The sequence below is a fragment of the Phodopus roborovskii genome, unplaced genomic scaffold (assembly GCF_943737965.1).
Source record: "Phodopus roborovskii unplaced genomic scaffold, PHOROB, whole genome shotgun sequence".
Lineage (NCBI taxonomy): Eukaryota > Metazoa > Chordata > Mammalia > Rodentia > Cricetidae > Phodopus > Phodopus roborovskii.
The window spans coordinates 12,922,729-12,939,219 of record NW_026126515.1 but is presented as its reverse complement, the minus strand read 5'-3'; the positions used below and the strand labels follow the sequence as shown (position 1 = coordinate 12,939,219).

Sequence of the window (16,491 nt, the reverse complement as noted above, 5' to 3'; positions counted from 1 at the left end):
GGGTTATCAAAAACTCATTATAACCTAAGAAGGAATTTGTGGGTGTCAGAAACTAGAGGAGAAAACATGAGGATAAGTAATATTTTTGATGTTAGCTTTTATTATTTTCTCCATTCTGAAAAGTTCATTGTCTGTGACTATATATACATATATACATATATGTATATATATGTATATATGTATGTATATATGTATATACACTTATTTTACATAATGATCACAGTTCCCAGTTCCCTCTACCTCCCATGCTCCCCACCCCCCATTCCATCCCATTCCCATCTGCTCCACAGGAAAAGTATGCCTTCCAGGAGGAGTCATCAAAATCTGTCAAGTCATTTAGAGTAGGGCCTGGGCCATATCTTCTGTCTATAGGCTAAGGGAGTATCCCTCCATGGGGGATGTGCTCCTAAAGTTCTTTCTTGCACCAGGGATACATCCTGGTTCCCTTAGACTGCCCAGGCCTTCTGAGACCTACGTCCAGGGGTTATAAGTTGGTCCCATGCTGGTTTCCCAGCTATCAGTCTGGGGATACATAGCTCCCCCTTGTTCAGGTCAGCTGTCTCTGTGGGTTTCTGTAGCCTGGTTGTGTCCCCTTTCTTATCTCTTCACCCTCTCTGCAACTGGATTCCAGACGTTGGAGACAAGTTTCTGTATCCATCAGGTACCAACTGAGGGCTCTATATGGCAGGTAAGTTAGTTATCAATTTCATTATTAGGGAAGGGCATTTAAGGTAGCCTTTCCACTGTTGCTCAGATTGTTAGTTGGGGTCATCCTTATAGGTCTCTTCCGGACATTACTCTAGAGTCAGTTTTCTCTTCAAGCCTATAATGGCTCCCTCTATTATAATCTCTCTCTCTCTCTCTCTCTCTCTCTCTCTCTCTCTCTCTCCTCTCTCTCTTTCTCTTATCTGTTTGTCCCCTGACAAAATCTTCCTGGTCCCATACAATGTCCTCTCCTCCCTTTCTCTTTCTCCTAACTTCCTCTCCACTCCCCCTCCCCACTCCCAATATGTTCAGGAGATCTTGTTCTTTTTCCCTTCTGTGAGGGACCTTGTATGAATCTCTTAGGTTCCTCCTTGTATCTTAGTTTCTATGGTGGTATGAATTATAGGCTGGTGATTCTTTGCTCTGCGTCTAAAAATCTATATATGAGTGAGTACATACCATGTTCCTCTTTTTATTACTGGGTTACCTCACTCAGGATGGTTTCTTCAAGTTCCAGCCATTTGCCTGCGAATTTCAAGATTCCATTTTTTTTTCCTGCAGAGTAGTATTCCATTGTGTAGATGTGCCACATCTTCTTTATCCATTCTTCAGTTGAGGGGCATCTGGGTTGTTTCCAGGTTTTTGCTATTACAAATAATGTTGCTATGAACATAGTTGAACACAGGTCTTTGTAAGGTGTACGGTTTTTCAGCCCACCGCCACTGGTCTTGTCCCGCCGCCATGCCAGCCCCAAATAATGCACAGAGACTCTGTATTTGATACAATGCTATTGGCCAGGTGCTAGTTTCTTATCGGCTAGCTCTGTCTTTATTATTAACCCATTTCTATGTATTTCCACATGGTCATACCGAGAGCTGAGGAATGGCAGTTCTGTTCTCTCCAGGTTCTCCATCCTGACTCCTCCTTACTATTTCCTCTTTCCTCCTTGTCTCCTAGTCCCTCCTATCTCCTTTCCTATTGGCCAACAGTGCTTTATTCAGTAACCAGTATGAGAAATATATTTACAGAATCGCATCTCCCATCAGGTCTTCATTGCATGGATGTGGATCTTTTGAGTATATGTCTAAGAGTGAAATTGCCAGATCCTGTATAGACGGATTCCCATTTTCCTGAGGAACCGCCATTATGATCACCAAAATGGCTATACAAGTTTGCACTCCCACCAGCAATGGAGGAGTGTTCCCCTTTCTCCATATCCTCTCCACATAAGCTTTCACTAGTGTTTCTAATTTTAGCCATTCTGGCAGGACTAATATGGTATCTCAAAGTTGTTTTGATTTGCATTTCTCTGATGGTTAAGATGTTGAGCACTTTCTTAAGCGTCTTTTAGTTGTTTTGGATTCCTCTCTTGAGAATTCTCTATTCAGTTCTGTATCACACTTTTTCTTGGGATATTTGTTGTTTTGGTAACTAGTTTCTTTTCTTTGAATATTTTGGAAATCAGCCCTCTGTCAGATGTGGGGTTGGTGTAGCTCTCCCCGTCTTTGGGCTGACATTTGGTCTTGTCCACTATTTACTTTGCCTTTCAGAAGCTTCTCCTTTTCACAAGGTTCCATTTATTATTTGTCGATATCACTGTCTGCTACTGGAGTTATGTTCAGGAAGCAATCTCCTGTACCAATTCATTCAAGGGTACCTCCTACTTTCTCTTCTAAGAGGTTCAATGTGTCTGTATTTATGATGAGGTCTTTGATCTATTTTGACTTGAGTTTTGTGCATGGCAATAGACATGAGTCTATATGCCGATCTGCCATCTTCTACATAGCATCATCCCGTTGTGCCAGCACCATTTGTTGTAGATGCTTTCCTTCTTCAAATGTGTAATTTTATTTTGTTTTATATTTTTCAAAAATCAGGTGTTCATAGGTGTATAAGTTAATATCAGTATTTTCAATTGGATTCCTTTGGTCTACCTGTCTATTTTTGTGCCAATACCAAGGTATTTTCAGGTCTATACCTTAATAGTAGAGCTTGAAATCAGAGATCGTGATACTTCCTGAAATTTCTTTATTTTACAGGGTTTTGTTTTGGCTATCATATACATATACATATATATATATATATATATATATATATATGTATTATCCTTCAAGTTCAGTGAAGAATAGTGCTGGGATTTTGATGGGGATTGAATTGAATCTGTAGATTGGTTTTGGCAAGATTGGCATTTTTACTGTGTTTATCCTACCTATACAAGAGCATGGGAGATCTTTTCATTTTTGGTATTTTTTTAAAACTTCTTTCTTTAAAGACACAAATTTCTTGCTATATAGGTATTTCACTTGTTTGGTAAGCATTTCCCCAAGATATTTTATGTGGTTTATGGCTATTGTAAAGGGTGACATTTCTCTGCTTTCTTTTTCAGTCCCTTTATCGTCTGTATATAGTAGGGCTACTGTTTTTTTTTTTTTTTTTTTAGTTAATCTTGTGTCCTGTTAATTTGTTGAAGGTATTTATCAGCTGTAGGAGTTCCCTGGTAGAGTTTTTCAGGTCACTTTTATAAAGTATCATATCATCTGCAAATAGTGACAGTCTGACTTTTTACTTTCTAATTTGTATCAAGTTAATCTCCTTTTGTTGCCTTATTGCTCTAGCTACAAAATCAAGTACAATACTGAAGAGCCATGGAGATAGGGGCAGCCTTGTCTTGTTCTTGATTTTAGAGGAATCACCTTAAGCTTCTTTCCATTCAATTTTATGTTGGCTGTTGGTTACTGTTTATATGATGGATAACATTGATAGATTTTCATATTGAACCATCCCTGAATCCCTCAAATGAAGCCTATTTTGTCATAGTGGATGATTTATCTTGTGTGTTCTAGGATTTGATTTGCCAGTATTTTAATGAGTATTTTTGCATCAATGTTCATGAGGTATATTGGTCTGTAGGTCTCTTTCTTAGTTGTGTCTTTGTGTGGCTTGGGTACCAAGGTATTTGTAGCCTCATACCAGGATGTATTCCTAGTGCACAAAAGGACCTTGTGGACACATCTCCCATGGAGGGATATTCCCTTAACCTAGAGACGGGAGAGAAGTCCTAGTCCCTATTTCAAAGGACTTGTCAGATTTACATGACCCCACCTGGATGGCATAGCCCTACATATGGAATGTGGGTGGGGTGATGGGAGGGTGGTCAGGGTGCATGTGATGGGGGAGAGAGGGCAAAAAGGAGGGAACGAGGAAGGGAAAGGGAACTGGGATCGACATGTAAAATAAAAAATAAATAAATTTTAAAAAAAGTGTTTAGTAATGAACCTTCTGCTTCTATTGTGTGGAACAATTTGAGGAGTACTGGTATTAGCTGCTCTTTGAATTTCTGGTATAAAAACAGTGGTTAGATCCCATGAAGAAGGTGGCAACGCCTTAACCATATGTGTGGTTTTAGTCCCAAGGGTCTTTTCTATCCTTGTTAAGGGGAGTGCTAACCTTCTCTCCTTTCATACAACACTAGCTTATAATTTTAAAGATATTTTAAGTGTACATATATTTACATAATGTATATTAACCTGTGTGTATTAACTGTTTCCCAGGAAGCCTGAGAGAGGATCAGCTCCCTTGCAGCTGGAATAAAGAGTGATTGCCTCCCTGTGATTGCTGGAAACTGAACCTGAGACTTCTATAACAGCAACTGCTGATCACTGCTGAGCCAGCTCTCCAACCTGTACTTATAATCTTAAATAAGGTGGTGATAATTTGTAATTCTGTGTTTCACTAACACAAGATCCCCCTGAACTATAGCATTTATTTCAGAGGATACCTCAATAATCTAAGGCCCTGTTACCTCCTTAACTGGCTTCAGTAAGGACCCACTTTCCACATAAGAGTTATCAAGAGATAACATGCATTGTTGTTTGCAAATGCACACTATCATACACACTGCACTCATAAGAACCAACTTAAAGAAAAAAAGTAAACATAAAAAGAAATACCACTAGCAGAGCTACTATTTAAACCAAAGAGATTTAATTCAACATGTATGTTTAATTTTCCAATAATACCATGAGACATTTAAAAGTATTTACACATGAAAAATTTCTTGATGCAATAATGTGTTAACAGTTGTAACCACTGATACAACATTTTAATTAATTGCTTCATGGATAGTTGTGGAAAATAACAGAACTTGATAAAATTAACTAGAGAGGATAGTTGGAACAAAGTCATATTTTATTCAGAAGGGAAAAATTTAAAACATATAAATAATATTTGTTGGATAAACCAATGAAAATTTCCCAGATATTGAGAGGATCATTAATCTGTGGAATCTCTTGTCATGTGTCATCTCCCTTCTGACAATTACTACTTCAGCACATGTAACACCAAGAGGAAATTTTGTTGTCAGCATATGAAAAACATCACATTATGCAGTGATTATTTTTCATATCTACATGCTTATTTCTGAGAAAACTGGCTTAGATCTCGTGTGGTTTTTCAGGTACCAGTCATTTGTCATAGTTCTGGGAAACCAGCAGTAAAGTTACCAATTCCCATGTCTAAAGAGGACAGATTTGCTTATAGATACCACTATCCCCTGTAGCCTCACACAATAGGAAAATATGTGTGTCCTAGAACAGGAATGTCACTTGTAGGATCCAGTATTCAGCTCCTAGAAGGCCCTACCTGTAATAAGGAAGAATGTAAGATCCTTGGAGCTTAACATTTCAACTTATGAGTAGATGGGAGCCATAAACATTAATACTAATGCCCTTCAATGTTGTACTTGTTTAAATTTTGTGTATATGGACATACCAGAGCTCATGTGGAGGAGAGAGGACAACTTAGAGGAGTTGATTCCTTTACCATGTGAATGGTAGCAAGCAGATGAAGTCCTGAGAAAATGTGTAATTTTGGGACTACCTTCAACTATTAACTATTCAGAAAACAGTTTTCTCCAGTGGAATATCATTGAGTATACAAACCACTCTTAAGGCCAGGCTCAATGCGTAGTAGTAGATGACCAACACAAAACAAACTCCATAGTATTTTGGGAAAACTTTTGTCTCATAATGTTTTGTCTGGGTATTTCTGTATTTTGAACATTACAGGTCTTCTGCTTATATATACTCCAGATTTGTGTTTTTATGGGACATCTCTGTTTTCAAATATGTGTGTCTCTATGTTTATATGCATTTCTTGTGCTCTTTCTTTGGCTCTTTTATTTGCTTGTTTGCTTGTTTTGTCCTATTCTTGTTTTCTTTTGATTTATATTATTATAGGCGTTTTGTTATTATTATTAATATTAGTTGATTAGTTTCCTATGAGAGAGAGAAAGAAAGGGTGTGTATTTGGTGTGTATTTGGGTGTATATGGAGGTAGGGCAGATCTGGGAGGATTTGGGGGAGGAGGAAACATAATCAGAATTACCTTGAATGAAAAAACACTCTGTTTTCAATTGAAAAGAAAGCACAGGTAAGTTGGAGGATGAGTAAGTTTTCTTCTTTTGAGGACAAGAACCTAACACAGTATACTATAAAATGAGTATATAATTTCTGTTTCTGTCTTCAGCACTCGTATTCCAGAACAGTTATTAAATGTTTTAATAAGTACATTAGAAATAAGATGTGGCAAAAATGATTTTCATGATATAATTCTCTCTGATTCTTTTACCATGATAGTCATAAATAGCATATGTATATGTATATCTTACATGCATTATATTATTATAAACATTAATTTAAATACTGAGGATTTCCCAATATAATAAGCGTGTATGGCATCTGAAATGCAATCATAATGGATGTAGCACAGCCCTATGGATTTCCTCTTTGCTGTTTATAGGTAAACCATGGTTAGAATGTCAAAGCATATTCTTGCCAAATGTTTGCATCTATAAATCATTTAGAACATTGAAATTAAATATTTATGCTCAAATATAAGAATAGATGAACTCCTGTCAATTTTAAGCAATTAGTTGTTAAATGTATGATTCCCCATATGTTCAAGAGAAAAACCACCTTTCCTCAAATTTCCATTAATAAAAAGGAGCAAAGCAACTTTAAATACAATATGGAAAAATAGTCTTTGAAAAAATCACAAATATTTATGTATGATTTCACTAAAACAACAAAAAAGTAGAATATAACTTGGAAGCACAAATTGCAAAATAAAATTCCCACTCCAAATTCTATGAAACACACTTGGCCTTAGCTTGCTTGAATATACTGAAATTAAAAGTTACTCTCATTATTTTCCTCAGAAGAAGGGTATTTCTTCTCCTAACATTCCTTAATGGCTAGTAATTCTTTGCTTATGGTTGAGAACTTCCTAGCTTATTTTCCTGTTCACGCTATCATGTCTGTTGTTATAATCCTTGTTCAGAGACAGGTAAACTTGTTGGATATTCAATACTAAATGGTCAGCCTTGTAAACATGAACATACAAGTAACATCAAGCTGACTGAATAGATTGTAATTTTACATTAAGGAATGTATATGTGTGTAAATGTAGCAACACAATATATATGTAATATCAATTATTGAAAAAAAATAGGTCATGGGTTTGAAACAGTAAGACAGGAGTGTATGGGAGAGTTTGGAGGAAGGAAAGGAAGGAGAAAAATATTTATCACAATTTCAAAAGTAATAATGAACATTATGGTAATAATAATAATAATAATGACAACGAGAAAGAAGAAAGAAAAACTAAATGAAAGCATTTTTCTAGAGATTTTATCTGAAGCTGTTAATATCTTACCTCACCCCAGTATCTTATTCTAACTCTTGAAATTACTCTTTTGGTTTTAAAGGAAGGAGCAGCTTCCCTCTAACATTTGGCCTCTTCCACATGTTTCCCCATTTTCTATCTAATGTTCGTCCTTGTTGAGGTCACAATCATGGCCTAGAAGCCTTTCCTCTCTATAAACTAGACTGAATTGCAGAAAGAATTGTCTGTCAGCCAGCCTTAACTTCACTTTTCAGAATCTACTGATTCTGAGATAAAAGATAAAACAAGGTAGGCCAGTATGTGCCACTATTGTGCTCCAATATGAAAAGAAACTATATGGAGTGGGGGTCATCCATCTCTCATGGTATTATCATTTGTGCATTGCTTATCACTTTAGAACTCTGATTAGAGAGTCTATGTAAATATGCAAAATAGCTTTAGATGCAACAGAGAGTTGTTAGCCTTTGTGGCGATATCCATAGATGAGATTTATAAATTCTTATGCCACATATGATTTGAAAAAAGAACAAGTTTAGAAATAAATGGATTGTTGGCTAAAAATGAACAAGTTTAACAGTATAACTATTTTTATAACTTAATAGAACAGCAGATACAATACCACAAATAAAACAAATGAAACTAAGATTTAGGATGAGAAAAAAAAACACATAAATAAATATATTGAGTGAATAATAGCTATTTTTTGATTTGACTATAAATAATTTGTTTTCTAAATTCAAGTCTTTAAGGAATCCATGGAGTCACCAAGTGTAAACTTGAAAATATTCATTTAATAAATAATAATAGTAAATTAAAATAAGCAGGTAGTGGTTCGAGTACATGTCTACTAGGGTTTAAATAAAACCTGTATCATCAATCCAACAAGTCACAATATTTCTATTATTTATTTGTATTTTCAAATGAATTATTTTTTGCTATCAATAACTTGAACTAATGCCACTGGTTTTTTTTAACAGAATCAATTTCTGGCTAGGCAAATCTTTAATTCTTTTAAATAAATGGAATAATATTCTTATTAGATACTTAGCCTCTGGTGAAGGTCATGCCTAGAAAGATGGCTCCAAGTTTCATATATAAAATATGGTATAACTTATCTCTGTGTTTTGGACTCAAAACGTGTGATGTTGATATGTATTGATGAAAGCATATAGGTGTTAGTCATACAAGAATGTCTGTTCTCATGACAGTAATGACAACAGGCCTTCACCTGAATTCAGTAGGCTGAAGTATCTCTTTCTCCTGAGCATGGACATAAATATGGCTTATTAGAGAATGTTTGGGAATTTAGAATGGCATGTTTATTTCATATTTTCTAGAACACCCAGAGAAATGTTAAGAGATCAAAAATATTTTTTTGTGTATTGTTGGCAAGTTAAATACTCATGCTTACATTTTCATTCATCCATTGAGTCAGTTCGTTCCTCCAAATGTATGTTTTGATTTTTGATTAGAACCAGATAGCCTAAGCATCACCATCCTTCATGAGCTAAGAATACAAAAAAAAAAAAAAAAAAAAATCTTTACGGTTTTAACAACAAAGAACTCTTAAATTCAGAAATTATAAATAAAACATCCCCATTTCTTAGAGAAGAAACCATCCATTTATTTGATTTTGTTTCAGAATGATACCTCATATCATTTAATATCTCCTGACACATTTCCTGTTCAGATGATACATTTACTCCCAACAGCACTAGCCTGTATTTGCATCTTTGACAGCAAAGGAGAGACTGACTAATGGAATTGATGCTTGGTTTGAATAATGTAGGATGTTGTGACAATGACAGCAGCAAGGAATCTTAAATAATAATCCCTACGTGATAAAATTTGAAAAGATACACACAATTGTCTTGCCCATACATATGTTTGATTTTATTTCGTATTTGGTGTAGCAACTGAACATAATCCATCTTAATGACAGTTGACAAGAGAAACTAATTTCTCTTAAGAGAATCTCCCCAATTACCTGCTTTTTATTTCTTTGTTTTTTTCTTTCTTTCTTTCTTTCTTACAAAGCATTGAACATTCAGAAACAGACACTTCATTCCTGCATTTATCTATACAGAAGGGAGAGTTTGAGGAACATCACAAAATTAGGCACTAATTTCTGACTTGCAAAAAATCCTTCTGTAAAAGAAAAAGCACAACAATAAAACAAAGCATAGTTTCTTAAAACAAAAGCTTGGACAGATGTGATATGCATCATTACTATTTCTGAATCTCATATGCCAATTTTCCCTTTACCCCAAACAACTCTTTTCAGTCCATGAGGAAGGAAAAATGAGAGAATAGAATGGAGGAAAATAAGCGGAAAGGAAGAGAAAAGAAAGGAAAACAAGAGAGGTCAGAGGGACTAAGGGACAGACCCAAGAGAAACAGCACAACGGAAGAAGAAAGCATTTCTATTTTGTCATTACCAAAGCAAACCAAAGAACAAAATAAGACAATATTATTGCTACTATATTTATATTTTAAAATTGTCCAAACTTTAAAATGAATGGACCACCAAAGTTTGACAGCAAATGATGTTAGAAAGGTCTGCAGAATCAGTGAGTGTACGTCTTCCTTCTTTCTCTCTTAAATGACCCTGTAAGAGAGTTATCCATGGTGACAAAATCTGTGCCATCTATTATGCCATTGCTTGAATTTTAAATATTGGGATTCATTGTTTCCAGAGAATTAGGACAATCAAATATTACTCAAGACAACATTTTTCATTGCAGTATTGCTTCACTTCTCATATTCATCCCCATTTTTATCAATTGTCTCTCAACAAAGCTATAGCTAATTTTGCAGTATGTCTATAGAAGTTGGGTGATTTCTTCACTCACAGTAACATAGACTTGAGGATGACATTGATGGTGTTTTAATTGAGGGAGGTTAGATAATAAAAGATTTTGAAATAAAATAATTTGTTTTGATAATGTGAGTTGATATTATTTTGATTAAGATTTATCAAGTTGAAATCCACGTAAGAAAAATAACCAGCTAAATTATTTAATTAGTTTAACAATTATAACAAGACAAATAAAAACTGTATTTCTGAGACAATATATAATGACAATAATTTGTAATAATATAACTCTAAAATTACAAAGTACACCCAAAATGTATATAAAACAGAAAACAGATGAAAATACTGAAGTGGTTGATACCAGTGAGAATTTTTTTTAAAGGAAATCAGTTTTGAATAGCTACTGAAATGTATCAGATAACTGTTGGTCCTTGATCCTCTCAACTGTAGCAACACTATAATGAGTGAAAGACTGAGAATTTTAGTATAACTAAGCAATGTATTTTCTTTCTTTCTTTTTATTTATTCTTCTGTCATACATTACATCCCAATTATAGTTTCCACTACCTCCACTACTCCTAGTCACTCTTATCTCACTCTCCCCCTAGATTCACTCCTCATCAGTTTCCCTTCAAAAAGAAGCAGTGGCTGTAGTGGTATGTGCCACATATCTAAGCATCTGTGAAGAAGAGTTAGACAGATCTCTGTGAGTTGGAGGCCATCCTGATCTACAGAACAAGTTCCAGAACAGTCTGAGCTGTTACAAACCCTGTCTCAAAACACAAAACAAAACAAAAACAAAAAAACAAAATAAAACAAAACAAAAAAGGTGCAGGAATCCCAGGAATATAAATCAACTGAACACAGTATAAGAACTTACAATAAAACTAGGCGCAAACTCTCATATCAAGGCTGGAGCAGGCCAACCAAAAGGAGGAAAAGATTCCTAGGAGCAGGTGAAGGAGTCAGAGACACCCACAGCTCCTACTGTTAGGAGTCCCGCAAGAATACTAAGCTACACAACTGCAGCATATATGTAGAGAATACACACAGCCTTGGAGATTGCTGCTTCAATATCTGCAGGTCCCTATGAGCCATGCTTGGTTAATTCTGTGGTTTTTATGGTCTCTGAGACCACTCGGTATTTTAAAGTACTTTACCAAGCATAGGGTTATGCATTCTGGTTTGGACCCTTAATAATTCTATTATCGATTACCTCCTATGCTCTTGATCAGCAACAGCTCTACTGATTTCCTTTAAAAGTGTACAAATATCATGTTGTTTTTCATGGCTTGTAATAGATTTAGAAATGATATATGCGACAGTCATATACAACATCACTTGTAATTATAAGCTAATTGTGCAAAAAAGATTTTATCTTCTAGTCAACAAATTCAGAGGCTCTCTCTCTCTCTCTCTCTCTCTCTCTCTCTCTCTATATATATATATATATATATATATATATATATCGCATTTGCTGGTACAGAATGACTTCCACATATTTCAAGAAGAAATAATGATAGTGATCACAAATGTTCCAGAGAACTTACCCAAACTAAGAAAAAAAATAAAAAGTTCATTTCTAGACAAAAAAAAAATGTATTTAAAAAATAAATTTTAAAGTATAGGAAAGGTAATTATTCCACTCATATTATTATTTGCGATTCTGTAATTGGATCCTGTCATTGAGGAAGGGGTTTATCCAAATTATTGAGTGTTTTTATCAAGGTATGTAATTTCTGCAGAGTTCAGTACAATTATATTTTAAACTCAAGCACATTAAGTATCTAGGGACTTTTCTGTTCTAAATTAATAAAGGAATAAGGCCTTTCAGTGAAGATGATATAAATGTGGGTGGTAAGTATCTCCATTTACTTCTCAGATTAAGGCACAAAAGTAACTAATACAATGTGTGTCCTCCAAATGGAGTTTCTGTTAAATGGAATGATTGAAGCCTACCTTTAAATCAGGAGACTGCAGTAGAGGATGATGACACTCAGCAGAATAAAATTCTCAAGTACCCACTAGTAAAGAAATGGTGACAAGCCAAGTACATCTGGAAACCAAATGAATCTTGTATATAAAATCACTTAACAGGAACCATTTGATCATTTAAGGACTTACTGGGTTGTTGATTTTCTTCTTGCTTTAATTCTGAATGAAAGCTGAGCTTTATATGTGCCTTTCCACCCTACATTGAAAGAGGCAAACCTCACTAGGATGTTGTGGGTCTACCATACATTTACCAGGGGATTGGAACTGAGGGGTCCTCTCAGCAGATTTGTAACAACACAGCCCATAGCACCCCAGCAAGGGAAATACAAATCGGTCAAGGCCCAGTTGTTAACACATTCCTACCACCACAGAACATACATAGTACATCTAAAAAAACACAAAAGCAATTAAAAATAGTCAAAGTACCTGCGCAAACACATGAAAACAAAAACACACCAAAGAAATCCCCTAATAGGCTCCTTTGGTTGCTGCTTTGTACATGGCAAGGTTTCTTTTAGCAGAAATCTGGTTTCTCATTCATGCTGGGTTGTCATATTTCCTTGTGTAAATTTCTTCTGTCATTCCGTTTGCCAGTTCCTACAAATTTGCCAAGATTAACTATTTTTTTTTATCTTCGCTCTTTTTAAAGAAAATCTTACTGGGACTTTGTTTCGTGCACCCAAAAATTAAAGGCCTATGCAGAAAGATGAATTGTAGCAACAAAGGTTGAAATTTTTTCAGAAAGTAGGCAAGGAGTACTTAAGAGGTTGTCATTTAAATGAAAAGCTCCACAAGGATCCTGCAGAGATAGTGCAGTCAACACACTAATGGCACATCAAGGAAAACACAGTTAAAAGAAACTAGAGTAGAACAAATGATCAAAGCAAGAATTCAAGGATGAATTGGATTCTGGCCAAGCAATGATATCACAAAGACTTGGACCATTCTCATAATGAGCTTTCTATAGGCCCCAAGTGGAAAACTTCAGGTTCAATGCACCATGATAGAATTCTGAAAGATTTTCAAATGGAGTGAAATATTTGTTTTAATATAAAAAGAGAATCCATCTTTCTATGAAGAAGTTTTTGACTGAAATGATTTGTCTCTCACAGGACATTTAGCACTGTTTGGAAATACTTTTTCATTGTTACAGCAGGTGTGCTGGATAGGCCCACGACTTGTAGGAAAGGACTGGGCATGCTGAAAAATATTCACTACAGAGAGCTCTTCAAGACAAAGACAAGTCTGATCTTAATAATAAAATTCTCAGGCTGTCCATTTGGTATCGGACCTGTGTCTATCCAATGACCTTTCCCCCCTTATCTTTCTATTGAAGCAAAGTAAAGAATAAGTACTTTCTGATATCACTTTGTAAGACAAATATCCTATTACATAGAGACATGTGATCTGTTTGCTCTTGTCTATGTGAGTATGGATACATGGACTTGCAAGTATAAGAGATGCTTGTCAGGAGAACTGCCACCTGCCCCATCAGACACGTATTCTCTGCCTCTGTGCACACAAACAGGTTTGGAGTGAGGGTATTCACTTAAAAACACAGAAATAACTATAAAATGTTTCTTTAAATATAAGGAAGAAACACAATTATAGAAGGTGATATCCTACAGATATCACAGAATCCTGAAAAAGTAACAATGTTTTAAGTGGTAATTTGAGTAATTCACCCTAAATTGCATGTCCGTAGCAAAGTTCTTACTATGATGGATTTTCAGGTTTATGCCAATGCTGCAAATATAGGATAAGAAATGTTATGCTGTGCTCAGTGGTGTGTGACCCAGGAAGCAGAGGCAGATGAATCTCAATTTATCCAAGACAACTTGATCTATGTAGAAAGACCAAGTCCCACCTAGGTTATATAGTAAGACCCTCTCTCAAACAAACAAAGAGACAAAAAATAGGAATCATGTCTATTCTTTATAAAAATTAAGTAGATATTTATATTATTTCCAAATTATGCATTTACTTCTTTCCATATATACATGGACAGCTATATGAAATAAAGACTTTTTATTATTTAAAAAAAATGTGAAAACTGCTTGTGGTGAAATACCATGCATTGTACTTAATTTTCATTATTCATTAATTGCTAAAATTCTTTATTTTATTTTATTTTAAATTTTTATGTTATTATTCCAGTTCCCTCTCTATGCCTCCCTCCCACCCTCTTTCCATACATCCTTCCCTTGCATAACCCACCACCATCCTCCTAGCCCATTCCTACACCCACTGCACAAGGGAGGATGATGCCTTCCAGATAGGGTCAACAAAATCTATCATCATATGGAGTTCCTCCCTCTTGCCTCTAGGTTAAGGGAATATCCCTCAATGGAGAATGTGCTCCCAAAGTACTTTTGTGCACCAGGAATACATCCTGGTTCCACTCTCAGAGGTCCCTTAGACTGCCCAGGACTTCTAACTGAGACCCATGTACAGGGGGTCTGAGTCAGTACAATGCTGGTTTCCCAACTATCAGTCTGGGAGCCCATTGGCTCCTCCTTGTTCCCGTCAGCTGTCTCTGTGGGTTTCTTTGGCCTGGTCTTCTCCTCCCTCTCTGCATCAGGATTCCAGTTCAGATCAGTGTTTAGCTGTGGGTGTCTGCTTCTGTTTCCATCAGCTACTACATGAGGGCTTTATGATGGTGGATAAGTTAGACATAAATCTCACAATCAGGGTAGGGCATTTTTGATACCCTTTCCACTGGCTCATATTGTTTGTTTGGGTCAGTCCTGTAGGTCTCTGGACATTTCTTTAGAGTCAGTTTTCTCTTCAAACCTATAATGGCTCCCTAATTTATGATCTCGATCTCTCTCTCTCTCTCTCTCTCTCTCTCTCTCTCTCTCTCTCTCTTTCTCTCTCCCTCTTTCTTCTCTCTATTTCTCCCCTGACTCAATCTTCCTAGTCTCACATGCTTTGCTCTCTTCCCCTTCCTTTTCTCCTAGTTCCCTCTCCATTCACTGCCCCCCAACTACCATCGCCCAGGATATCTTGTCCATTTCCCCTTCTGTGAGGGACCTTATATGAATCTATTAGATACTTCCTTGTATCCTAATTTCTCTGGTGGTGTGAATTACAGGCTGGTGATCTTTTGCTCTATGTCTAAAAATCCATATATAAGTGAGTATATACCATGTTCTTCTATTTGTGACTTGGTTACCTCACTCAGGATGGTTTCTTCAAGTTCCATCAATTTGCCTGTGACTTTCAAGATTCCATTGTTTTTTCCACAGAGTAGTATTCCATTGTGTAAATGTGCCCTATCTACTTTAACCATTCTTCAGTTGAGAGGCATCTAGGTTGCTTCCAGTTTCTTACTATTACAAATAATGCTGCTATGAATATAGTTGAACACATGTCTTTGTTGTATGGATATGGATCCCTGAAACATGGATATGCCTAAGTGTAGGGTTTCCGGGTCCTGTTGTACACTGATTCCCATTTTCCTGAGGAACTGCCATACTGGTCTCCAAAATGGCTGTACAATTTTGCACTCCCACCAACAGTGGAGGATTGTTCCTCTTTCTCCACATCCTCTCTAGCATAAGCTGTCATTGCTGTTTCTAGTTTAGCCATTCTGGCAAGAGTAAGATGATTGGTATTTCAGAGTTGTTTTGATTTGCATATCCCTGATAGCTAATGATGTTGAACACTTAAGTGTCTTTCAGCCTTTTTGATTTCCTCTGTCAAGAATTCTTTATTCATTTCTGTACCACATTTTTTAGTAGGGTTACTTGGTGATTTTTTTTTTTTTTTTGACTAGGTTCTTGAGTTCTTTGTATATTTTGGAGATCAGCCCTTTGTCAGATGTAGGATTGATGAAAATCTTTTCCCAATCTGTGGGCTGCTATTTTGTCTTGTCAACTGTGTCCTTTGCCTAACAGTAGCGTCTTAGTTTGTGGAGGTCCGATTTTTTAATTGTTGACCTCAGTATCTGTATTACTGGAGTTATGTTCAGGAAGCAGTCTCCTGTACCAGTTTGTTCAAGGGTTCCTCCCACTTTTTCTTCTAAGAGGTTCAGTGTGGCTGGATTTATGTTGAGGTCTTTGAACTACTTGTACTTGAGTTTTGTGCATGGTGATAGACATGGGTCTAATCTGGTCTTCTACACACCATCATCCAGTTGTGCCAGCACCATTTGTTAAAGATGCTGCCCTCCTTCCATTGTATACTTTTAGCTGTTTTGTCAAAGATCATGTGTTTGTAGTTGTGTGGGTTAATATCAGGATTTTTGATTGGATTCCATTGGTATACCTGTCTATTTTCGTGCCAATACC

The 16,491-nt window shown here is 36.0% G+C and overlaps 1 non-coding gene across 1 annotated transcript; it reads right to left on the bottom strand.

Moving 5' to 3' along the window:
* Positions 1-4,048: 4,048 nt before the first annotated feature.
* LOC127231008 (U6atac minor spliceosomal RNA) lies at positions 4,049-4,174 on the bottom strand. Its single transcript, XR_007835248.1, has one exon. It is a non-coding gene; the product is annotated as a U6atac minor spliceosomal RNA (small nuclear RNA).
* Between the last annotated feature and the right edge of the window lie 12,317 nt (positions 4,175-16,491).